The following is a 26,744-nucleotide window of genomic DNA, read 5'->3' as shown; positions in this document are numbered from 1 at the left end:
TAGTGATTGTAGTAAGTTTTCCACCAGACTGCAAGAGTAAATTTGGCTGGCATTTGTGTCTATGTGAGGGCAGAGATCTCGCTTATGGTAACCAGTGCTATATCACCAAAAAACCAGGATGTAGTTGCAGATCTCATCTCAACACAGACTTGTATTTCTTTACATTTCTTCCAAAAAGTAATATTCAGAGATAGTTTAACTTGATATTTCAGATCTAGAAACATGTGGCATATGATTAAATATGTAACATGTATATTTGGTAAATAAGAATTCTGGAAGAGTGAGGATTAGATTTTCATCACTTAAATGCAAGCATGTTCCTGAGATGATTAAATTCTAAGAATATTGTCCCTAGACAGATTATCTACTAAAATGGCAATTATGAAACTGACAATTCACTTTATAAAAGACCAAACTGATGGCATCATCAGCATTCTTTTATACAATTACGTTCTCAAGGGTAGTTTCCAGCAGAAAGAAAGATACTCAAAGACCAATGAATTACCCAGTGATCTTGGGGTTCACAGTTATTAGAGTTATGTTCCAAGATAAAGGATAAAAGGAAGTAGACCCACCTCATAAGTAACACAGACTGTTGAACAAAATGTTCATAAACTTCAGCTGGAATTAGGTATACTGCAGATATCATTCTATCTCACAAAGACTTGTTGTCATGAAAATTTTAAGATTAATTTTAAAGTGTGAAGAAGTAAGATCTGAGATAAAAACATTAATGTCTGATACTCATCTACCAATGAAAATTAGGCTCACTTATCTAAATGGTCATCCAAACTCAAAATGAGCTACTGCTATACATGAATGATTTTTCTTCTGGTAGCTTGAATTACCACTTCCTCAAAATTAATATATTCTGCCAAATGAGTATTTATTTTGTACTTTGAAACATGGAATGCCTGTATTTCGTCTACATGCATTACAATTGTTTGAAAAGTATGGGTTTTTTTTTTTTTTTTGGCTGAAGCCTGAGATTTTGATAAATAATGAAATCTTTGAATTCTACAATAAAAATAGCAACTTTTTTCAGAAAGCTGATTTACTTCTTAAATATCATAAGGCCCTTAGACTTTCATGGGTAGATATAATATTCCTCTACAACAAAAGTTGAGCATTTTCATTGATTCAAACTTGGCAACTGTTACACAACAATAATGTAATGAATTATTTCTTAACAGCAGTTTTCTGTTACAGACTGAAACTGAATTGTTCCACTGATTTCACTGAGGAGAACAGTCCATTTGTAGGATGCAGGTCTACTAGAAAAGTAGGTTCCAGTAGAAATTTCTTGCAAGGTTGAACTGTTTACAGCTGAAGAGTTGTATTTCCTGAGGTTTGTTTTCACTGCAATGTAAAGAGTAGATATCAATTATATCAAAATTATAATAATATTCCTCTTAAGATATAGCTGGAAAACAGTGTGAATTGAGTCCATTACTCAGTTTTGGTATGGTTCTCAGCTTCGGAGCTAATGAGGAGGAATAGATACCACATAAAAGCTCACTCATGAGCTCATTATCATGGGATGATGTTAACTGTGACATACACAAAATTTTTATGTGAATTAAATTAAAGCACCATAATAAATCAAGGAAAATATGTATAAATTTGCCAGAAAAATCTCATTGTTATTAAATTCTCTGTATTGGTCCTGAAGGCTACTGAAAAATCGTTTATTTGTAAAATGATATCATGCTACTGCAGTAGTGGAGGAAATATTTCTTTTAGCTCTTCCCAAAATGCATCAGCATTTTGGGTTCTATTGTAAGTAATAATTAATTTCTGACTTCACCTTAAAATCCTGATTGCCAGTGTTCTGAATAGTTAATTTAAAAAAACAAAGCAAACACCCCAAAATTCCAAAACAAACAGTTGAAGATACAGTCTTGCACCTTGACTGAATATTTTTTTTTTCTCATAAAATTATGTCTTTTGACACATTATTTTACAGTCCCATTGCTCAGATTTGGGATGTAATTGCCTTTATCCATTGATTTCTATTTTTGTTTATTTTTAAGTTAACTTGAGATTTTCAGCTGTGGGGTTGTTTTCCTGAAGCTGTTGCTAAATAATCTATAATAGCTTAAGGACGAATAAGCAGAATAATTTAGGGAGCTTCAAGTTGCATATTTTTCTTACAGATTTATGTAATCTGCTTCTTTGTAAGTATGCACACCCTCTGTTTTAGCCACTAAAAATTTGAATTTACTGTAAGAGCTAATTGGATATACATCTACAGTGCAAGTAGTGTACAGTACTTTATCCCTATATCATGCAGACATGCAATGCCAGTCTGAGGCTGAGTGACTGACTCATGTCATATATGTCCATGATATCTGGAGCTGATGATCTCCTAGGAATGCACCTCTTGCCTGCACAGAGTAAAACTGAATTTAAGTTGGGAAAATTTATGTTGCCTGTGTCACTGTGCTATTGGAAATCAGAAAAAAAAAGGCCCTTCATATATTAAAAGCCACCTTCAGCTATGTAAGTAAGCAGAGTAAAGGGGCCTAAATCCTCTGGAAACTTCTGGTATAGAAGTATTTTTTTAGTATTGAATTAACAACATGGGCTGTGAGTCACCTAATAACTGAGCAAGAGCTCAGTTACCAAAATTCAGAGAATTGATATTGATTTTTGTTTCACAGAGGGTGGAACCAAAACTTGTTTATTCTTTAAGGAATTTATAGATAATTTTTGCTTTTAACAATTATGGATCACCATGCAGTGCAAATCTGATCCATGTTCACAGATTTACAGATTTATAGATTCAGAGAATATTCTGTTGGAAGGGATTAGTCAGGTTTGACCACAGAAAGGAAAACAGAATAGTAGAAGCCATATAACTAGTTTGTCTTTACTGTATTGCTAGACTACCAGCTCAGGATCAAGACAAAATGCAAGGTAATATGCTCTAGAAAATAACTATTCAGAACAGAGATTTTCTACATGTATTTCTGCAAAAGGAATGTAAAAAGCATTCCAATTGTGCAGAATTTTATAAGATGCTTATAAAGAATGGATAATGATATAAAAAATTTGTACATGGATGCTTGGATATCATAGACAATTGAAAACGAAGGCACAGTGAAGAAGTCTGAAAACTCTAAAGAACATGGGTTGCTATCTTTCATTCTCTTGCCCCACCTGAATGTACTGTTCCATTTTGATGAGGGCACATGAATAAACCAGGCTTCCCTTCCTAAAAAGGTCACCCATAGTTTTAAGGCATAAGTGTGATGATAAGGTAACAAAGGTATTATAATAAGGGTATATTAGTTTATTGAGTCTTAAGGCTTAATATATTGAGTCTTAAGGCTCAAGACAACCTGTACCAATCAGACAGTGAGATCTCCCTGGGGAGACTCCTTGGCAGTGCTTCCTCAGTTCCAGAAATATACATTAGATCTGAATTAGTTTAACTGAGTTAGTAGTCGTTGACAGATGTGTTCCAACTGGGTAGCCAGCTAAAACACAGTAGAGTTTGTGAAAAATGTGGATCAAATAAACTGCCAACTAATTGATTGAAATATTCATCAAGGGATATGATTTATAAGTGGTAGGCTCAAGGAGGATCCTCACAGAATTTGTTTTAGTCTTTCCATTTATTTGGAAATCCCTGGAGCTGATATTTCTGCTGATGAATAACATCAATGTTAGGAGAAAAACAAGAAGGCTGTATTATTGGTTAGTTGCTCCCAGTTCATCTGCATGGGTATTAGGAGAATAAGACCCCTTACTGGTATGAAGGAAATCTGTGCAGGAAGGAAATCTGATTATAAATCTGCAGTCAAATTTATGTATACAGTGGATTTTTTTTTCCTTTCACTTGTATAATACATTATTTTTTCCCAAAATGGACTTCTGTAATTATAACAGTGGATAAAAGAGAGGCATAATAAGTGGCTAGTTGCATTTCCATTGAATTGGTTAGAAAAGCTGAATATATTGACTGTATTAGCAGTGACATAGGGGATTAATGACAGGGACAGTAAAATATTTAGAAGTCAGTATTTAAATTTAACTAAACAAAATAAAATAGAAATTATTAAGAAAGATCTTGCAGATTCTGCTTTTCCTGCTTCTTTGGGTAGGTGACTAAACAGAGTGGTGACATGGGAAGACCTTTAGAATATTTAAATGAGGAGAGTGGATCCCTGTCTCTCTGCAGCGTTCACCTATTCAGAACTAGCTGTACTATCACGGCTTGATTCCTATGTTCAACACATTACCTTTTGATAAAAAATAAACTAATTAAGAGAAGAATTTCTTGAAACTTTCTGCAAAGTTTTCCCCTGTAAATTGCTTCCCTTCTCATTTTCTGTTCTTCAGCTGTGAGACTTTACATAGTTTCAGGAATATTGCTTTAAAGATACCCAATGCTAACTCCTGCCGAGTAACGTCTCTTTCTAGTTCGGTTTTGAAAACACACTGAAGGAGGGAGATTCCACAACTTTTGAATTGGTTGTAGAATTTTTTTAACCAACCAAAAACTTGGTTACCCACTGTTTTTTTAAGGAAAACAGTTCCAGACCTCCTTATGAAAAAGCCTGTCTAAACACTGAGTTTCAGCAGTACCATCTTTCTGGAATATGTAATAATGACACATGAATAATTTCTGGTAAACACAGAAAGTCCTCCAGGAGAACCTATGACAAAGGTAGAAATTAGAAATATATGACCTCTTCCTACACACCAGCCTTATAAAATTTTACTTACATGACTCTTCATAATTATCATTTTGGAACAAATACTGATTCTTTTATTCAACAAAGTGCTTTTTCTCCAGTGATGTGTGCAATAAGCTCAGGCTTGGTGAAAGAAAATTCAGATTTAACAGAAAACAAATTGCCTGGCCATGTGAATAAGAGGCAGTTCTATGCAAAACATAAACAGAATCAGCTTTCAATATTTGCTTCTCTCTAAGTGCTCTTTGATGATAGCTTATAATAAGGAACAGCCTCTTCTTCAAAATTTGGTTTGTCCCATCTTATGAGAAATTTCACACATTAAGAACTAGGGACAGCCAAGTTAAGATATGCGGCATCTCTGTAACACTGAAAGTGTTGAAAACTGAAGCTCAAAAAAATTAAACAAGGAAAGTTTTTGCAACATATATTTTGACAAGTTCTTTTCATTAAACTCCTCTTAGGGGCATTGAAGCAATTTTTTTCCATTCGAAGCATTTTTATTTTTAATTTTTTTTAAAATAACAAAAGGAAAAACTGCCTTTGGGCTCAACTCCTACATCAACTAAAACCAATGATTGGACTATTGGACTTGAATGAAAAGGATGTGTCTTTTAACTTGCTCCAAACAAATGCATCTAGAGCCACCAACACTTGAGCTTGTAGTGCTGTTAGCTGTGCAAAAACATACAATATCTCTCTCTTACTCATTGTGAACAATAGCAAGGTTTATTCATGGAAATATTTATGTATGAATCATATGTAGCTTTCACCTCAGAAGCACTATGGCTTTAAATGTTTCCCTTTGATTTGTGCACAGCAGGAGTCATAAAATAAAGCTTCTGGGATGACACTTTGACACTGAAAATTTACTGGAGTTCTGCTCTTGACCTTAATTTGTGTGCAGTCAAGGGGAATTGTAAAATCATAGATGTGTCCTCTTCTGGCTCTATTTGTGTCAGTAAAGATGCTCTACTTCTGTAACTTCCAATTGAAAATATCATAGGAGTTCTAATCTGCTTTAGAAAATTATCTCAAACCTGTTTCATTGGTGGGTTAATTTTTTAAATCTAATTTTACCTTTGAAAGGATTCAAATGAGCTCACATCAGTGTTTCCACTGATGGAAGGAACAGAAATTGGAAGCACAAAGGATGGACACAAAACAGAATAATTATTAAAAAGGTGAATAATTGGCTTTATCTGAAGACAAAGATTTGAGACAGAAGTTGTTGAGTGAACAGGGGGAAACTCTTACCTGGAATACAATTGGATCGATCCATTATTTATCTTCACCTCCAAGAAAACCAAGACTGGCTCCCCACCATCTTCCCCAGAGATATTCCAAGCTAAACTTTTACAGTTCCATCCAACATAACACTCTCTCTGTGCCTGCAAAGGTATTGTGAATTCCAAAAGAACCTGTAAAAGATACAGGTGAAATGACCACTTATATATCCAAAAATAAAAAAAAAAAAACCATAAGGCGCACCATGACAATTTATACTGTGAAAGCCTCACACTGACAATTTATACTGTGAAAGTCTGGAAATCTTAAAATCCAGGTCACAAAATGAATACCCGTATTACCAGAATAGACCAGATATTGGCTAAAGGTATTTAATCACCTAACATCTATTAAGTCTATGCCTAACATACATTTACTGATCTCCCCAAATACAGTTAAAGACTGTCTTCTACATTTCTAGAGGATATATTATTTGCAAGTGCATATATATGCACACACATGCATGAGAAAGAGAAATAAGGAGACATACACATATCTATCCAGCACAGCAAAACACTCATAACAACATGTTAAATTTTATAACAATATACAGGGGATTATGAACAGGCGTAGAATTAGTTTCTTGCATTATGACTTAATACTTGAATTTTTAAGGATTATACTACAGTCAAAAGGAGTTTGAGGTTCAAGGGTTGCCAGTGAGATCGCCATACTTTTAGAATCCAATTCTTCTTCAGTTTCCTCTGAAATGTCATTTTATAACCTTATGCTTTCTTTTCCCCTATCACATAAGCCCATTGGATCTAGATTGGCCTCAAATTAATGTCTCGTTACCCATGAGCTATGCTATCAAGCAGATTGGGTGATACAGCTAATGATTCTTTAGCAGATAGTTCTTCCTAGCAACAATAAGTTTCATTGTTACATTTATTTTTTCCAAAATCAGACAAGCCTTAAAGAAGTAGAATAAAGGACACACATGCTTGCCCATACACATATCCCTTATACTCTGGTTTGTCAAAAGTGGATTGGCCCAAGTTCAAGAGCCATTCTTGAAGCAGAACCTCTTTCAATCACATTCTATACAGTTGAAGAGCCAATCCAACCACATAAGTGAATGCTACCAGAGGCTTTTAAACTAGATAAAACTTCTTCACAAAAAAGAAAGAAAGAAAGAAAAAAAACAACCAAAAAAACTTGCTGAAATAGAGGGAAAAGTATGCCTCTGAAGTACAAGCTACTTTTATCAGAAGTCACATTTTTTTCTTTTATTCAGCTCCATATCCACTACTAAAAATAGTCCCTTACTTCTGACATTGTCAAGGAGGCTTTGAGATGTAAGAATCAGTACTACCGCAGACTAAGTATCTACAACTGTCTGACTTGGTAAAAGATCCTTAACTACTTCATTGATATGTCTGGAGTTTGAGACCACTGAAATGAGAATCAGGAGAAAAAACTGGGAGTTTCAAGTTTCCCCAGTTATCAGAAAATTACCTCCCAGAGAAATCAAAGTTTTATAAATTATGGTTTCTTGTCTCTTTTAATTTCAATAGCCAGTAACTAGATATTAAAATACATGGAGAGCTAGGTGTCTTGCCAGTGTAGAAACAGAGACAATAAATTATTTCTTACGTTACAGTGCAATTCTTTTTTATTTACACACATACTCCATCCTAAGAAGCAGGCATGAGTGCATCTATTAGATATGTTGTCCCTCCCTCCTTCTCTCCCTCTCTCCCAAAAAGGTTCTATCACAGCTTCCCTAAAGTGATGCTTGGATATGTTGATCTGATTTAAAAAGCCTAGGGCTAAAAATCCTGTTCTTGCTGGAAAAGATGCTAATTGTCACCTTCTGAATAAAGATTTCTGTAAATTTTGCAGTTAAACCACAAGAAGCTTCAAGATGAAGTGGGAATAGTATCGAGGACTAAAAAAATATTTAGGAAGTACATGTTTTTTGATAGAAATGCAGAGATTATTCCCAGAAGCCTCTGAAGCAGTCTCTTTTTGCACTCTGAAACCAAAATACATCTTGAAGCTAAGATTAATCTTACACCTTCATAATTTTTGTCCATAATATAGTTCTATCTTCATACATTAAGTCAGCAAGAATAATTTTTCTATACTATGGGTCAACTATACCTAGAGAAAAAGGTCTATATTGCTATATTCATAAGATTACAAGAGTGACCATGAAGTGATCTTCAAATTAGATGGAGATTGCATTTACTCTGATGAAAGAAGAGTGATAGCAAGAAGAAAAACAGTGATGTTCAGATCACGACTTGCTCTTGGAAATGGAAATACAAAATAATACTACCTCAGGAAAATTGATATAAAGGTGAAATTTTAGCATCTAAAGGTAAATTATAGCAAATATATTTACAGAGAAAGCTAGTAAAGTTTAGCAGAAAAAGAATGAAAAAAAGAACAGAGATAGCTCAAGTAGAACAGGTAAAGATTATTATGGGCAACAGAGGAAACAGTAGAATATTATCATAGGTAATATGTTAAAAGAGGATGTGAGTGAGAAAATCATTTAGGGTAGGAAGTAAAGAGAAAAATAAAAAGCAATAAATAGTTGAATGTATATACTACACAGACAGCTAATTAGCAGAAGTCTGAAAGACACGGGGGATGCCTTAGATGCTGCATTAGTAAAAATTTGAGTTGTGAAGTAAAGAGGAACTACTGTTTTCCCTGACTTGTTCACTTCTAAAGGTCACCACACACTTTTCAACTGTCTCTTAAAGCCCCACTAGTGATTATACTAGTGATTATACTTTCTAGTCTCTCTCTCTTTCTCCATATTTGCTCCTTCAAAATTTTTCTCCACTGCCTCCCTAAGTTTCCTCTCTGTGCCATGCTGCAGAGGCCATAGGACAACCATAAATCAGGAAGCAGGAGTTTAATTAAATGCAGAAGGTGAAGGGAAGCCAATATAGAGATTTGAAGTGGAGCCATAATATAAATGTGTGGTAACACTTGTCTGTTTTAAAAGTCAGCCTCCTGCTGTTCACATTTGTATTTAATTTGCAAACAGTAGGCGGAAATTTGGAACTTGTAGACTTTCAGTTCTTCCTGATGTGCTGCATGTTTTAGCTGAGGAAACACTTATTCAGACTGACAGTCTTCCTTAGCTGAAGGTCAAAAGAAGAGTGCTGAAGGAGATGCCAATGAAAAACACAGATACCTTACCCTATAGTCTGATTCCAAGTGTTCAGCTCCAGCTAGTGTTTCAGCAGCTATTTTAAATATGACTAGATCAACTGTAACACTTACAAATCTCAAAAGCATGACATTTAGCATGTACTCAAGTACCATTTTGTACATTTCCAAAAATGTTAATAGAAGTTATTATATAGAAGTCATCTTATTATATAAAAGTTACTATATTGTGGATAATATTTTTCACATGAATTTTATTTGAACTCCTTTTCTCTTTTTTTAACGTGTTTGTATTTTTCGGCATAGTCAAAAAATAAAGCTTCCATCTTCAGTTTTTCCTTGCAGTTATGTAAGCTCTCCTCCTCCAGTAAACACAGTGGAGTATTTTGAAACTATGACTTTGTTGTTCTCCTGCACAGTTATTTACTCTCATCAAACTTCTAGTGCTGGGGAAAGGATAAACATCACATGCATGAAAGTGTCTCTCCTCCTAGTTAGCTGTCCCAAGACAGTTCTAAATTTTCTTTCTCAAATCTTCACATACCATTAATCACTGGGATGATCAGTCTAAGAACAGAATTGAATTCGGGAATTCTCTGTATCTTGGCTGCTGGAGCTAGGGGGGCAGAGTAGCGGAAGTATTCTGCTTGTGCCCAGTTCCTCTGTTACTCTCTTATGACATACTAGTATGCTCTACAGACAAGAAATCATAGGCTAGTAGAGGTTATTGTCTGTCCTGCTGTATGTTTCAGAGTATACCATATGTTGTAACCTCATTAGCCTCCATTCCTCTGAGTCTCAGAAGTCTAGAAAGGGTCTACTTTTCTAATAAACAAGAAAGGAAAAATAATTAAAAACCCAGTCTTCTAGATTTTTTTTTGCAATTATTAAAACCAAACCAAACAAACAAATCTCCCACAAAACCTCAGTTAAAACTTCACTTTCATGTTAGACAACATTTAACAAGAAGTATACATCTAGTCAAGTAGAGTGACTTCTAAACAGAGATGTAACTGAGTTCTAGCTACTTATGTGTTGGACTCACAGCTACACAAGAATCCCAGAACGGTTGAAATCTGGAATACATTTATTAACTCTTAAAAAAATATTTTTCTTCTGGACTGAGATTAAGCATTATAAACTTAGCCCCAAAGTCATTGCTTCACACTGCTTTAAATGGCAGGGGGGAGTGGATGGGGAAGGAGTTGGAGGAAAGGCAGGGAGGACTAGAATAGGTCTGGCAATTTTACTTGTAGGGTGGCAGTAACTTAGCTGCTCTGTCCCATTTTTAAATGTGAAAGTGGTTGAAAAGATTTAATGGCTAAAATACAAAGTAGATTTGTTCTTAACAATACTTTTCAGTACTCTGTAATCAGTTGCTGCTATGAGAGATACGTACAATATCATCCAAATACATCCAAAACCTTTTTAGTAGGAAGTTTGACAGAGCTGGAAGTTATAGTCAGTGGTATCAAGTCATTATGTAAGAAACACCAGGATTTCCCAGGTCATCAAGAACTCAGACTCAAGCAACTCTGAGTACTGCAATGTCACCTAAACTCTTCAGAATACCAGTCAAATAATTCTCATCAGATTACTGTATTTGTACTGAAGGGCAGACCCCAGGAAGCACAGAAAGCATGTGGCTTTGCTTATATAGCACTGTATGCCCATATGACTTGGCAATGTCATGTGTGAGTGATGCTGTTGAGCAGGACAGGAACAGAGAACTCCAGATCAGAAGGCTAAGAAAATGAGCTCTCTCTTTATTTCAAATGCACCGCTCTATATGTAGAGAACATCGAGAAGACTAATTTCATTGGTCTTAGAGTAAAAACATGTCACACCATTGGTGTGCAGTGAATGATGCACAGTGGCAGAACATATCTATAAACAATGTGAATAACAAGATAGATCAGAGAATTATTTACATTCTTTCCCAACTGTTTCCCAGGCTCTTGCCTGGTTAGAAAACCTTTCTCTTTCTCTCTGACTGAGCTGAGAATATCCACATGTGAGGGAGAACTAACCTACATATTTTCACTCTTCACTGGCCAAGAGAGGTTGTACCACCTTTGCTTTCCCAGCCCCAAAATGCAGCATCACCTGAACACATGATCCTTCCTGGATATCTCTTCCAGCTTCCATGATATGAAGATGCTTCTTCTCTTCAGCATCTCCCTTTCTTCTCCTTCTCTTATTGCACCTGGCAATAGTATATATGAGCTTGGTCCGAACCGTCAAATAGTTTCTTCCAGATACATATTTGGACTAAGTAACTGTCATCAAGTTTGATATTTTTAGCAAAATTATAAGCAGAATTTGAACTTCAATAAAAAACTTCCTTCTCTGAGGAGAAAGAAAGGACTGTGAAGCAAGTTCTCTTTCCACTGAGTTTTTTGTTTGGCACTAATAAGAGATTACGCAGAACTGAATTCTTGAATAAATAATGAATTTGTACATACATATATCTGAAACTGACATTTGGAAAAAGCAGAAAAATATTATTTCAGCATGAAGCTTATTTTAAAGATATTTCTAAAAGAAAATATGGGGTTGCAACTTGTAATTAGGCAGTAAGTTTACAGGAGAGCAGCCAAATGTCTTTTCGATGTCTTTTTTTTTTTGTCTTTTTGAGAGAGGTTTTGCATAAGATGATGATTTTTTTTAAAATAAAAGTTACCTTTAAACCACATTGAACTATAAGGTAGGGTCCTGTATAGCACACATTCCATTTGATTTGAAATTACTGTAGTATGAATGCCTATATCCTGTATTGCTCCTTATATTCATAGATATCAAAGTAAGTTATTAAGAGAAATATTCAAATTTCATGAATATTGGTTGAGAAGTGCTGATGGTTCAGTAACTTACTCAAAGTTTGTAATTGTTGCCAAAATCAAGAGGCGTATTCTTATTCTTAACTCCAAACCACTGTCCTACATACCAGAATTTTCTACTCATCCCTGGATTTTGAACCCAAAAGGAACTCCTTAAATGTCTGCATCTTTCTCTTACTGTTATGATTGCATTCTCAGCATTGTAGTACCTGAGCAGATTTACATTATTCAGAAATACAGCAATCCTCCAGAAGATAGTTCTGAGACAATAATCCCATTTGTAAGCCTTGGACACAGATTATTTACTTATCAAAGCATCCAATGTGGAAAATCAATGACAAAACTGGAACAAACTTTTTTTTCCTGCAGTTCTTTGAAGTTATTTGTCTAACAGCAAACAGCTGCTTTCTGAGATACGTCTGTTTGTTTCTCAGGTTCTTATTTTCTCAGTACTGAACAACACTAGGTAAAACCATGCACATGATTAGCAGCATATTGGAAATTACAGCATTATCATAGTTGTGTATAGATTGAACAAAAGCATGATCATCACAGTACATCCTAAATAAATTCATCTTGAGCATTTTAGAGCTTTTAACCTTAAACTATTAATTTATGGAAATAATGTAAGGCATATTACAATGTCAGCAGAGCAGGTCGTGTGTCAAGATGTTAAATCTCTCAGAAATACAGAGCAGCGCATTTATCAACTCCTATATATTTTTACCTTTATGATCTTATCTGTAAGACTTTAGACAGAGAATGAGTAAAAAACTTGAATCATCTTCAACAGGGTCACCAAATTGTCAGAACAAAAACAAATAAAGGAAAGGGAAAAAAAAGTAATTATTAATATGAAAATATTAGTAAAAATGCTGTAGTGCTGATTTAACCTAGTAGGAGGTCTGGCTATTTTGCAGTATCTATCCATATTAACAGTGAATTCAACATTGGAGTGGACTTGGCACAGCTGGGAAGATACAAAGAAACAGTAAATTGAGCATATAAAAATATACTCTGGTAATATGTACAGGGATGAAAGCTGCATGCAAGAAATCCATACAATTCTGTCCACAAACTTAGAAAATATCTACTAATCAGGGTGATTCAGATGCGTCCTGAAAATAAACTTTCTGCTTAGGCATATTTTCCACATTATTTTATATGAACAGAAGAATAAAACAGGATTAAACTTTTTTTCTAATATGGTCCAGATTATCATGGTGTCAGCCAGCACACACTGCATATTCTAAAATGTATGTCCAAAAGGTGCGCCTACTTTTTATTAGTTAAATTCAAAAATTAGTAGTCGATATATGACATGTCTGCAGAGTTAGCTGTATTGACCTCCACAGATGAGTACATATCACTTACAAAGCTTTTATAACCTTTTCCAGAGAAGAACATTGGTCTTTTGTGAATAGAGTAAAAAAAAAAAAAAAAAAAAAAAAACCAAAAACTTTGCAGTGTTAATTTTCACCAGGAAGTTTAGAGACATTTTTAAACTTATTACACAGTCTGAGATCTGAAATTTGACTTCCAAAATGACCTATGAATTGTTCATGGTTCAAGCAGATATTACATTCATCAGCAGATCAAGAGGGTTTTTATTAACTTTTAATAATCGGCAACTTTAATAGTGAATGTTGTAAAAATATTTAGGGAGAAAGTTTGGCTTCCATTTCCTTCTAAGGGACTAAGTTTACTTAGCTTCAACTCTTTTGATTTCAATGATGCTTTTTAATCTAAATTCTGATGTAAAGTAAGGATCCTTCTTTGTCTGGAAGTCAGTGGCAGATATTTATAAAATCATATTAAATCAAAGTCTTTATATCTTTAGAAATGCCTGTACCATAATACCTAAAAGCTCATTATCGTACATTCCACTACCAGTGTAATTAAAGAAGTTCTTTCATTTGCTGCGCATTGGCTTCAAAACATTGAAACAACAGAAATTGCAGTGGTACAGAAATTACAGTGGTGCAAAAATTACGAATTTCCTCCAAAGGACTGAGGTAAAAAATCAACCACTTCTCCCAGCTTCTCAGAAATACGTAATCATAATAATGCAAACCTAGTCAAAGGAAAGCTTCAGATAATGTAAAAGATGAGTTTCACAGAAGGTAACCAGTTCCTTTCATTTTTCCCAGTATATTCTTCTTTTCCCCTTCTCAGAAATGTCATTTAGAAGTTGGACATGAGATACTGATGCATTGACAATAAGAGTAAAGTTATTATAATGTTACAATGAAGGGACAGTCAAGAGCTTCCTCCTTTGATAATGCATCTGCTGTTTCCTTTGAATTTAGCACATGCCTCCAAACTTGTGATCTGGAAATTTTCAGGAGCTCTGAGAACAATTTTGGTCTAAAGCACCTGAATTGCCCTGAACTGAAAATATTAATGTCGACTCAAGAAACCTTGGAGACACAGTTCTGGATACAAGATCCAGTCTGATAACTGTGTAGTAGTCTGTTTTCATTCTTTATATTTCATTGCCCAAGGTCATACTGATGCTCAAAAGGCTGTAAGGCCATTATATTAAATATTGTGAAGAAATAGTGTGAGAGGTCACAGAGACAGATGTAACATCAAAGTCTTTCCTATATACATATGCTTTTGAAGTAGGTATCTCCAGAAAATTTTAGCACTTAAGCATATCCATTTACTCCCTATGGGATGTAAATCTCCAGCATTTCCTTTTTCCAAATGCACACTGACAATTTTTGTGCATTTGGTAGAAGTCCTTAGGGCTGATACAACAATATTTTAGGAGAGTTGACAGATGGAAGAATGATGAAGAAAAACAAAAGCAAGTTAGAAATAAACAAACACTTGCATCTTTTTTAGAGGGTCTTTATATGTCCTGAAAGCCCCATCTCCAGTCTCTGGCTGTGGAAACACCAAGTCTTTTTTCCCACCATGTATATTTGATGTACATACTTACTGCTTGTGCCATGGAAATTATGGACTTAGACATAAGACTTTACGGACTTAGATATGAGGCAGGTTCATATGAAAATGTTTTCATGTGCATATCTAGGGCTTGTGACCCATGAGAGTAGGAGATATGGGGATGAAGGCTATTTTGATTCTACTCTTCTTTACTTTCAAAGTAAAGAAGACATTTCAAAGTTCATCTTGAACGTATAATTAGTTTTTTGATGTATTACCTCGTCTATCAACTTTACTATGTGCTATTCTAGGGAATGTGGCTTTTCTCATCTGTTTCTGATTTTATTGCGCTCTCTGAGATGAAAGCTGAACAGCTAACTCCCTGACTTCCTTTGAATGTTGGCTTGAAAGATTTTTTCACTCTATTTTGTAATTTACCCATATAATTCAACTTTAAAAAACAAAACCAACGTGTGCTGTACTAATTATTGTTTTTCTTATTGTGTAAAACCCTGATGTTTGCAAAAGGTACTGTGAATTAATAACAATATTACTTGGCACTTAAATAGTATTCATTATGTTTAATGTGCTTCACAATCATCCATCCCAATTAATTAATGATAATTACTGAACCAATAGGAAAATGTCAATATTTTGTATTGAAGCAGAAGGAAATTTTTCTCACTCTGTTAGAAACCACATTTTCAGTACTAACACCATATATGGAAAGTTTGTTCAGGAGAAACCCGTGATCTTTCTGTTATCACCTACTGCACAGTGAAACCCTTGATGTATAACTTGAATATTGCCATCATGCCACAGAATGAATACCTGTGTTTTGTATCCTGCAATTTAAGTGCTAAAGACATCTGAGAACTATCAAGGATCACTCTGCTATATGTGCTTTAATATGCATTAAAACTATCACATGATACCCATAGTTCATTATTTGTTCTATATCACTGTACCACATTTTGCAGATGATTTCTGCTTCTGTCTTCCTCTACTCCAGATAGTTTTGTTCATACTCTCCATTTATAGTTTTCCTTCCCACTCCCAGGAAAACTCTCCATTACCAGTGAAAATGAATGAATTTAAATTCTCCAGGGAAGGAACCATAATATTCCAGTTAATGGAAAGGAGTAGGAGGCAAAGGATCTGGATTCTGTTCCCAGTGCCAGTAAAAATCTCATATAATTTTAACACTTCATCTTCTACTCTTTCTACCTTAATTTCCTTGCCAGTAAAAGAAGATAATAATCTCATCATCCTAAACCCCTCCCTGTTTCAATGATAAATTTACAAATTTTTGGGGGGTTTATTCTAGTTTAGGAATTAATTTCTGGCATAGATGGCAGCTGAAATTCATGGTGATGAATAGCTATCCATGTTTGCCAAACAAAAGAGAAAAACTCCATTTTGGTGTAATGGCAACATAGCAGATTTGTCTGAATAAAATATATCTCATTACTGAGTAAACTGTATGTGGAAACCGTTCCTATTGGTGAGATTTGTGACTAGTGAAAATTTTACAAAATTGTTAATGACTAGTCAACAGTATAAATCAGAACAAGTTTTAAATGCTCTGAGTTTCTCAGAAGAGGAGCTATTCTTCTGATATGTTGGTTTCAGTATAGTTGGCAATGAATTATGGCATCCCACAAATTTCCAAACTGATATTTAGAAATTCATAAATTGCTAACCCACACTTGAATGGTGAGGACACTCTTCAGAAAAGAAAGGAGTAAAACCTCTGAGGCAACCATCCTATGCTTACTTCCCTTGTCTGCTTCAGGAGGCCTTTTTTTTGTTTACTGTGTTTTGTGGTTCTTTCAGTTTGGTTCAGTGGGGGGGGGGGTGGAAGGGGTGCAGTTTATAACTGTTGCAATTCACTTCTCTCATTTAAGGAAAAAAATATTGTATTTATTTACAGATCTCTTCATATACCTCTATTTTCTTTCTGAAAATTAAGTGCCTTAAAAAGCTAGTCAGTGAGGTGCTATTCAGAAAATTCCTGCATTAACCTACTGTGACTGCCTCTATTTTCAGTAAACAAAACAAGAAGCAGGCACTCCAGGCATTGGCTAACCAGCTCTTTTGCAGATGGTGTTTTAAGTTAGTTTCCAGCGCCTAAGGGACAAGACATGTTGAAAATAAATCTTCAGAAAACAGCTGGCTCCAGGTTTAACATTGTAATACCTCAAAGCAGTGGATGCCTGTTTTGAATGCACATTTACAGCACATTCCAGGCTAGGTTCATTTCAGTCCTGCACTACATTCCTATTTTAAGTATGTCCAGCATGTCAATTCACTAGCTCGCGGGCTTGCTGTGAGTAGTGATAGCGATTAATGCTGTCAAAGGAGCCCTGATCCCATCATGTCTAGCCAAACAGATGACAGATCTACAGCTAGCCCTGGAGGAAGGAAACTAAAAGCACCACATTTTGTGAGTGCATATGTGTTCTCATAGTGTCCCACCCGCTGAGACAGACAGAATGTATTGAATGATTTGTACAACTTGATCCCTGCTTCAGAAAACCTTTCACACTCCAGAGGAGGCAATGATCACAACAGAAAGCAAATCCTGAATATAAAATATTATCACTATAAATTCCAGAGAGAGAGATTATTAAAATTTCCAGCTGTAGAAATGTAGCTATTAATCATTTCCAAATTAACCTTATGGCAGCTAAATTATTATGAGTTCCCCTCTAAATTAAATAGTTATTAGTTCCACACTCTTGATATAGACATCAGCACTCTCAAAAAAAAAAAAAAAAAAAAAAAAGAAAAGAAAAGAAAAGAAAAGAAAAGAAAAGAAAAGAAAAGAAAAGAAAAGAAAAGAAAAGAAAAGAAAAGAAAAAAAAAAAAGAAAAAAAGGAAAGAAAATTTAAAAAACCACCACTGGTTTCAATTTACAGAGGACTTTGCAGGGAAAAATTCTCTTACTTGATTACAAAAGAAAAGCCACTTCACAGTATAGTATCACAGTAATTGTAGCCATATATCATAACATGTCATAACTCTAGGAAAAAGCTAAGCTGCCTTTCATGTGCAAAAAGCTAAGAATGCAGGCAGAGGCAGCTAAGTGGTGAGGTCATGGAATCTTTTCCCATATTCCACTAGAGAGCAGTATTCTTTTGTACAAAGCAGGTAGGTTATCATCTGAAAGGCAAGCTGTGGGGAATCTCTCTTGCTGAAAGAAGATTATGTGGTCATTTATAAGAACTTTGCAATAGTTCTGTAGCATCATATGCTCAAAACTAATAGTAGATTAAACATCCACAACAATAGTTTCTTATCTGTACTGCTTGATGTGGGCAGTTTTCTTATAAGGCTTTTTTGTTGTGAGTTGTTTTTCCAGAAAAAAAAAGAAAAGTAAAAGATGCAAATAGCTATCTAAAGGACTCAGCTTTTAAAAAGAATGAGCTCCTGTGTATCTACAATGAATTAAGACTCTAACCATCTCCTTAATAATAGAGTTGCAAAAATGTAAAAATTAAAATGCTTATAATGCAGAAAAATTTGAACATCTTTAAATATACTAGATTTAAGAGCAAGTAGATGTGATGGTAAACTATTTGGGGCAATAGATGGAAATGAAAATCCCTGCTGCTAAAAATCTAAACAGGTATTTTAATGCTGCACTAAAAATAGAACCCTACAGGCAATTTGCTAATACCTACTTTGCAGATGAATTGGCAATAGAAGACACAGAAATAAGTCTCTGATTCAGAAATGCAGAATTTATAAATGCTTTTGTTATACAAATGTCTTTCTAACCTTATGTCCTGATCACACATAAACAGAAATTGGAAAACAAACACTTTTAGGCTGTCTTAGTTGCTTGATAAGCATAAAACTCCTGAGCAATCCATTTAGTTTTCCCCTGAGAAGGAAATTAATATGTCTGCCAGGCAACAGGGTTCAATTCTGTTTTCAGGGCAAAGGTTTGTTTCTAGTGCCAATCAGCAACTGAAGTGTTTGTCCCCCTTTAAGGGATCACAAAACCATTTTTATCCAATTATGTTCAGGGGTTCTGCCCCCACCCCTGCATGCAATTACTGCTTTTGGTTTTACATTGTCTTGAGCTCTAGTGACAGCCAACAAATTATGTTTAGCTGGGGGCAGAGTGGGAGGGAAAAAAGCTAGTATGGTAAGATAGCAAAAGTAAAATCACTTTGAAGCAAAGGTAACACAAAAATGTGCATGTTTTGTGCATTTTAATGCAAGCAAAATTTATTTTCAATCAGGTTTAGGGTATTGATTTCTGTGCTTTGGCATTTGGTAATGGTTGTACATCATGACAAACTAGATTTCTTTCCACAAACATCTCAAGCTCCCACAGAGAAAACAAACTAACTCAAGATTGAAAGATCAGTAAAAGATCAGTTTTAAATGTATGATAACAGAAAATTTAGGTATTTGAGCAAAGTCAGGAGTGTTGGGGGAGCAAAGCCAGCATCTCCCTCAGTACCTACCAGCTTGACAGGTGGTTAGATCAGGACTCTTGAGTCCCACAGTCACTGAATTGCACTTGCTAAAACCACTTTCCAAATTTACTAGGTCCCTCCATCATCCATGCAGTCCCCCCAGATATGAAAATTTTCTCCAGATGTGCAGAGCTATTAGCAAGTTCCTAAACTTCTCATAAATTCTCTCCTTAAATGTACTCTGATACTCACCATGACTATGTAAATAAGCCTGGATTCCAAATAAATATGGAATTCACAGAGGAGAGGGTTAAAACTTGTGTGAGCATTTGAAGTAATGGATAACAAATAAAAATGTAAATTTATGGGACAGAGTTCCCTATGAAAACATATTTACACGAGAAGAACACTGGAAAAGTAAGCATCAATGAAAAAAAAAGAAAATACATGAAATCTAATTTGGTGATCATTTTTTTTTTCCAGTATTCAGCCTCTATGATTCTAGAATGAGCTTAGGAGTCCTGTATATAAATGCACCAATATGGAGCCACTCATATGGCAGCTTCCATGCCTCCTACTTCCAAAGAAAGTTGGACCTCTGTTATTTCTCACTGCATACTGCTGAAGTTTTATTTTGGCTCTTATGCAAAGGATGAATTATTATTTTCCTCTTACTATTTCTGATATTACAGTACTTTGCTAGCCTGTGCAATCTAAGGGTTTGGAAAAAAAGAAATGGGATGGGAAGTGTCTGTCCAAACATAAACAATTTCCATTGTTTTAAGGACAACTGAGAACATTTCCTTTTCCATTAGAACCTCCAGAGTCTACCTCTGTTACAGAGGTTTCTGACTTGCAATACCTGTACTTCACAAAAATGGAGGACAGTAGACAGCTTATGGAAGTCGAGGGTTGTTGTTTTTTTTTTCATTATATACACAAGAATACCACTTATCCCACTAATGATGATAAATCACTGGTAACTTAAACTACTGGTAATTTTATAATGTGGTACTGCTTTAGCCAAGAGTCTGGCATGTGAGCTTTTGTATTCATGATGCAAGCCTGAAAATTCTGCTTGGATCAAGCCCAGTTGCCTGCTTCATAGTTTTGTAAATCAACTTTTAACCAGAAAAAGACAGACAAATAATTTTCGTTAGTGCTGGCATTCACCTCGCTCAAGAGGTAGGGAAGAAATGAGACTGCAGCAGAAACTAAGGTATTTTTTTAGAGTATATTAAGACCTCTTGCTTAACAAACTAAATTGACTGTACCCTCATGTAAGTTTGCAGTCCTCAATATGATATTGCTCAGGTTAGAGAAAGAATGTCTGGAGCACAGAATTAGCATAGGTCTCTAAGTACTAAAGCTTACTTCATAGGGTTTTCTGTAAGATTCTGTCTCATGTAGGTTTTTTTTGTTTGGATTGTCTGCTTAAGAAAATATATTTTCTCATGAGTTTTGATTCCTTAAAACTACTAGTGAAAATAACTGTTTATATTCATTATTCCTTAAAATAAATCTGGTGTGAAGATACCTGAAAAAAAATTAAAATATATGAAACCATAGTAATACTTCATGTCATATATAAATTTCCTGTAAAATGAAGTTTCAGAAATTTGTATATTCTAATTCAGTGTTAAACTAAGCTTATAAAAACTTCTACAACCTACAGGCCTGTCAGTCTCACTTCAGTGCCCAGTAAAGTTATGGAGAAGATTATTCTGGGGGTACTGAAAAATATCTGAAGGACAACACAGTAATTGGTCAGAACCAGCATAGCTTCATGAGAGGAAAATCCTGCTTATCAAGTCTGATTTCCTTTTATGACAAGGTAACCCACCCAGCTGATCAAGGAATCCAGTGATCTCTTTGAATTTTAGTAAAGCCTTCAACACTGTCTCACACAGGATCATTCTGGACCTAATGTGCAGCCCACAGCTGGATAAACATATCACAGGATGTGTTGCTGTGAGCAACTGGGTCACAGGTCAGCTACAAATGATTAGAGTGAATGGGGTGACATCAGACTGGGGACATTTTGTTAGTGGGGTTCCACAGGGCCCCATCCTCAGCCCTCTGCTCTTCAACATCTTCATACATTACTTGGATGTAGGACTGGAAGAGATAATGAGTTCACAGATGATACAAAACTGGGAGGAGGTGTTGACTCCCTGGAGGGCAAGGAGGCCATGAAGAGGGGCCTTGACAAATCAGGGGTCTGGGCAGTCACCAACCATATGAAGTTCAACAGGGGAAAGTGCTGGACCCTGCATCTGGGATGGGGCAACCCTGGATGTATGGACAGACTGGGAAATGAGATGCTGTAAGCAGTGCCATGGAAAGGCACCTGGGGGTCCTGGCAAGCTGAACATGGGTCAGCAGTGCCCTGGCAGCCAGGAGGGCCAACCCTGTCCTGGTGTGCATCAGGCAGAGCATCGCCAGCCGGGCAAAGGAGGTTTCACTCAGTACAGGCTCTGCTCTGTACTAGAGTGGCCACCTCAAGTCCTGTGTGCAGTTTCAGGCACTGCAATATAAGAAAGGCATTAAAATCTTAGAAAGTGTCCAAAAGAGGCTACAAACATGGTGAAGAGCCCTGGGGGAAGCTGTATGAGGACTGGCTGAGGCACCTTAGTCTGTTCAGCCTGGAGGAGACTGAGGACAGACCTCACTTCAGTTACAACTTCCTCATGAGAGGAAGAGGAGGGGTAGGCACTGATCTGAGGGAATGGCTTGAAGTTGTGTCAGTGGAGGTGTAGGTTGGATATTATGAAGAAGATTCTTCACCGAGAAGGTGTCTGGGCTCCCCAGGAAAGTGGTCACAGCATCAACCTGACAAGAGTTCAAGAAGAGTTTGGACAATGTTCTTGGGCACATGGATGATTACTGGGGATGGGGCTGTGCAGGACCAGGAGTTGGACTTGATGATGTTTTTGGGTCCCTTCCAAGTCAGCATATTCTGTGATTCTGTGTTTTAAAATAACTAATGTATTTTAAAATAGACATATTTTTACGTATCCTAATTTTTTACACTCTCGCAATGTGATTTCTCAGTAAGTATAATACCTGTTCAAAGAAATGAAAAAATGCTGGCACAAAGTAGGCAAACGTAACAGCATCAGAATGAGACACACATGTGCTATCCACGGCACAAAATGCTGAGACATTTCTATTAGGAATTTCTGCCTTTAATATTATTAAAATTAATGAGAGCTAGCCCTATTAGGAGTAAAGCACAGCTTTAGAGTAAGGGCAGAGAAGGATATAATTTAAACGTCAAAGGGGCAAACATCTCTTACCGATAAAATATCATTTGAAATGCAATAGCATGTGAATGAATTTTGACAGGCAAGGTGTCCAGCTAGAATAAACATGCACTGAGTGGGCCATGACCAGTTTGAACTGAAGTTTTTAGTTACAAACTCAGTCAGCTGAAAAGGGAAGCTGGAGATGGAAGCCTGAAGAGCAGGCCACAAAGCACACCAAAGAGGTCAACAGCAAGAGAAGGCAGGGTTTGCCGTGGGAGCCTTTATCAGTCTATATGGATAGTACCAATTGCTGCAATCCCCATCTACAGAAGCATGCAGGACATAACAAGATCTGTGCGGGCCTTTTAGTTCTCTATTTGTAGTTTATAGAATGAGAATTTCAGGGGATTGACTATATAGGAATATTGTCACCTGCTCATACAAATTACCCTGCTCTGTTGAAAGTTAATTCAACTCCAAAGCTTTATGACACATAACTAAGTCAGTAACAAGTAACAGAAGAATTTTTTCCCATTGCACTAGATAAAAAATGGTGATTCAGTGAATACATTGAATAATTTATTTCATAAGACAATGGATAGATTTTTCCTGTGCAGGTACATCTCTTATTCTCCTTTGTTTTTTAAGGACAAATCCAGCTTCTTTTGTATTCTTAGTTCATATGTGTTTATAGCTGTCAGGTCAACACAGAAAGAAAAAAAACTTAGCAAGCAGTGTGACAGAGAATAGAAACTAACTGAATAGTAATACCAAGAGTTTGTTGGAACAGTATCTTGTCTTGTTTGTTAAGTAGCAAGTCTCAAAAATTTCAGGTTAAGGAAGGCAAAAAGAGCAACAGTCTTATTACTTTTAGGAAGTTAAACATAAATTTAATTTATGTTTAATTAATTAAACAAATTTAAATTTGATCACTTAGCAATGAAATTGTCCTTTTCCTGAAGATGGTGTGAGGCCAAGATTACAAAGTCATAAAAATGAGATCAGAAATGAAGGATGATTGCCAGTCTGACATCAATGACACTTATCATTCCCAGGATTCTCTTGTTTTTCAGAATTTATTTTAAAACTGGTTTCAGGGTCTTCATTCCCTACTTCCCAATGATATGTAATTCTGAACCTGTGCAGCTGCAATAGCTAAAGGACAGCATGCAAACTACAACTCATTCAAGGGTGGCTAATTTTGCCATTCAGGCCCATAACCTTGATTCAAATTTTATATGATCACCCCTTTTGTTACCTTCTTAAATACAATTACACGAATGAAGTAGCCATGTCTCCTTTCCCTGTTAAATGATTTCTTACTGTTTATTTGAGCAAGGCTGCAAAATTAATTTTGAACATGCCAAAATTTTGTGCAGGAGAGAAATTTATATTGGTAGTGGCAACAGGCAAAGCAGATTTCTCAGTAAAATGATTTTTTAAGGAAAGTGTAATTTAATTTGAACTTTCATATCTGAGTAAAACTTTGGTTAAAATGCACTTTTAAATCTGAAACACATTTGTTCAAGGACTGTATTGACCATGCAGCATCTGTTACTCTTTTGCTGTCATTTGCTAATTTAGTGTTGAAACATTTGGAAAAAGTTACAACTAAAAAATCCTGTTTGACCTCCAGTGTGGGAAAAGTGTAACTAGTTTTATACCTCTGTGTTTACTGTGAATGTTGAAATACTAAACTTTCAGTAAGCTACCTGTATGGAGAAAAAGTAAATACAACTCTTGGCTTAGATAGAGAAACAAAACTCAGAAATATCTGTACAGTATATTCTCTCAATTAACTGAAACACTGTAGTTTCTGTGTGGTAAATACTCTTCAAGAAAATCTCTAACATTTGTTCATTGTTTCCTCTTCTCCATTTCTGCACTGCAGTTCACCTTATCCTCTGCTGTGTAACTTTGTGTTACCATGTCTACTACAGAAAAATAAACAATTAGATTAATAAACAAGTAAATTAATAAAAAGTGGAAAGAGGATTACAAATTTACTTAACTGATCTTGTTTATAATACTTTAATCCCCAAAACATTATATTTTTGCATTTAAGAAGCTGATGCAGGTACAGGAGTGGAAAACTGAGGTAAGAAAACAACTTTAATTAGATATGGTGTTTGGAAAAAAAAAAAAAAAAACAAATCCCAAACCTAAAAACACTCCCCCACAAAAAAAATCACATAATGACAATAAAAAAATTAACTTCACCCTTTCCCTTCCCCTTTCCACCACCTCCCCTTTCCATCACCTCTTATATTGCATTTACATAGAAAGATTAAAAAAAAAAAAAATTAAAACTATTATTTTCTGGAAAAGAAGTAGAAGATAGTTTGGCAATGCATTAGAATTTTTAGATTGATAGGTGTGCAACTACCCCATGGATATCAGGAAAGGACTTGGTATAGTCAGAAAAAGAACTCTATTCATATATACAGATATAAATCATATATATGAATCAATGTATCAAACGTAGCAAATGATGCTGTACATTTTAGAAACAATATTTTATCTAACAAAAACTCTTCATTGCAATTTTTGTTCTAATGTGGGTAATTTCTAATTAGAGGTTATTCACATTTCTTCAGTTATAATACAGACACAATCAAGAAATTCTGTCATTGTTAGACATTCATGATCTCTTTCTGACCTTGAGCTGAACACTCTACTCCTAACACAGGTAAACTCATAGGAAAAACAAATTATGACTTCACATAAGAAGTCATGGGTTCTGAACTGACTGTTATCACTCAAATGCAAGAACCTGAGTTTATAAAAAATGACTTCATGAAAGTAACAGTAGCCTAAAAAAAAAGAAAAAAAAAAGTCAGGGTATTATTGGGAAAATAAGAGGGGAAAAATTATCAGAAAACATCGCTACGTCATCATGTAAGTTTGCACTTCCTTTTGAATCTTATTCATGATTTTGGTCAGTTTTAAATGCACCTGCTACATTGTGCTTAAGAACTTCACTGGGCTGGAGATGAAAGAAGCATTTTAGGAGAAAGAAGCATATAAGCTAGCCATAGGAAAACTCCTCCCTACACGAACAGATAGTAATAGTCATAGCTGGAGTCAAGTCTGTCTTGAACAGGTGAGGTTGGTCTTATCTCCTGAACAAAAGGCATTGCCTACAAAATAGAGCTGTTGATCAAAATAAGGAACACATGAGATAAAGAATAAGAAAGGTACATTGCAGGAGGATCTCAGAGGGAAACTTTGCATAAATCTGTGAGCAAAGCAGCAAAATACTGGCAGAGCCTGCAACACTTCTACAAAGCTTTTTTCTGTTATGGCTCTATTATTGCATGATACATTCAGAGACTCATGCAAATAAAATATGTTACTATGCTTTTTAGATGTAGGTCAGAGTTATTTTATTTTATTCGTTTAGTTCATTTTTTTAGCTGCCTAGAAGCATATTTGGTGATATTTTTGAAAGCCAGAAGTATAACTTTCTTGTGAGAGATTAATAAAAACTGGGTGGTACTTGTTGAAAAACACCACATCTTTGGTCCTGCTGTTCAGTAGACATTGATGATAGAGGAGGACATTTCAAACAGATAAAGCTGCATTAGTGCTTTTAAATTTGTCCCTGGGAATATGCTCATCTGGAGCCATTGTTGAAGATGCAAAATCAGATAAATGCCCCATTCAGGACAAAACTACTAGTATAAGAGGACAGCTCTGAAAGAAACACATTTGAAAAGCCTGAAGAGTAACTTCAAATAAAACAAATTGTTCAGGCTTTTTTTCTTTTTTTTCCTTTTTTTTTTCTTTTAATCTTTTTTTTTTTTTTTCCTTAAGGGAACGAAATACAAGATTTTTGAAAATACTGTAAAACTCTTACAGTTAAATACATTTTTTTTCACTTCTGGCTTCTGTTATTGACAACAGAAAGAGAAACAAAACATATACTCTTCTATATATAAACCCATACATTCTAAATGCTCATTAGATTTATTAGTTACATAGGAGAATCAGTTCTTTTTTCTCATTATTATTTTTCAATCTGAATTCAATTTTAATTTTAGAAGGAAAATTCTGGGTTTTTTACAGGTGTTGTAGTTATCTTACAAGAGTTGTCTCTTACCTCCCTTACATGAGGGATATTTTTAGTAACAAAAATATATTTCTAAAACTAGTAACATATACATTGTCATTAATAAAAAAAGTAGAATTTTTAATCTATAATAT

At 35.3% G+C, this 26,744-nt stretch overlaps 1 long non-coding RNA gene across 1 annotated transcript in view; it reads right to left on the bottom strand.

Moving 5' to 3' along the window:
- Window positions 1-1,122: 1,122 nt before the first annotated feature.
- The window catches only part of LOC128781944 (uncharacterized), a 28,033-nt gene continuing 2,411 nt past the window's right edge, over window positions 1,123-26,744 (bottom strand). Inside the window, exons 2-3 of the long non-coding RNA XR_008428578.1 lie at window positions 5,961-6,124; window positions 1,123-1,359 (exon numbers count right to left, since the gene is read on the bottom strand). This is a non-coding gene — a long non-coding RNA (uncharacterized LOC128781944). The remainder of the gene's footprint in view (window positions 1,360-5,960; window positions 6,125-26,744) is intronic.

Source organism: Vidua chalybeata, chromosome Z (genome assembly GCF_026979565.1).
Source record: "Vidua chalybeata isolate OUT-0048 chromosome Z, bVidCha1 merged haplotype, whole genome shotgun sequence".
NCBI lineage: Eukaryota > Metazoa > Chordata > Aves > Passeriformes > Viduidae > Vidua > Vidua chalybeata.
Note: the sequence above shows the minus strand (reverse complement) of the source record. Positions and strands in the feature narration are given on the sequence as shown.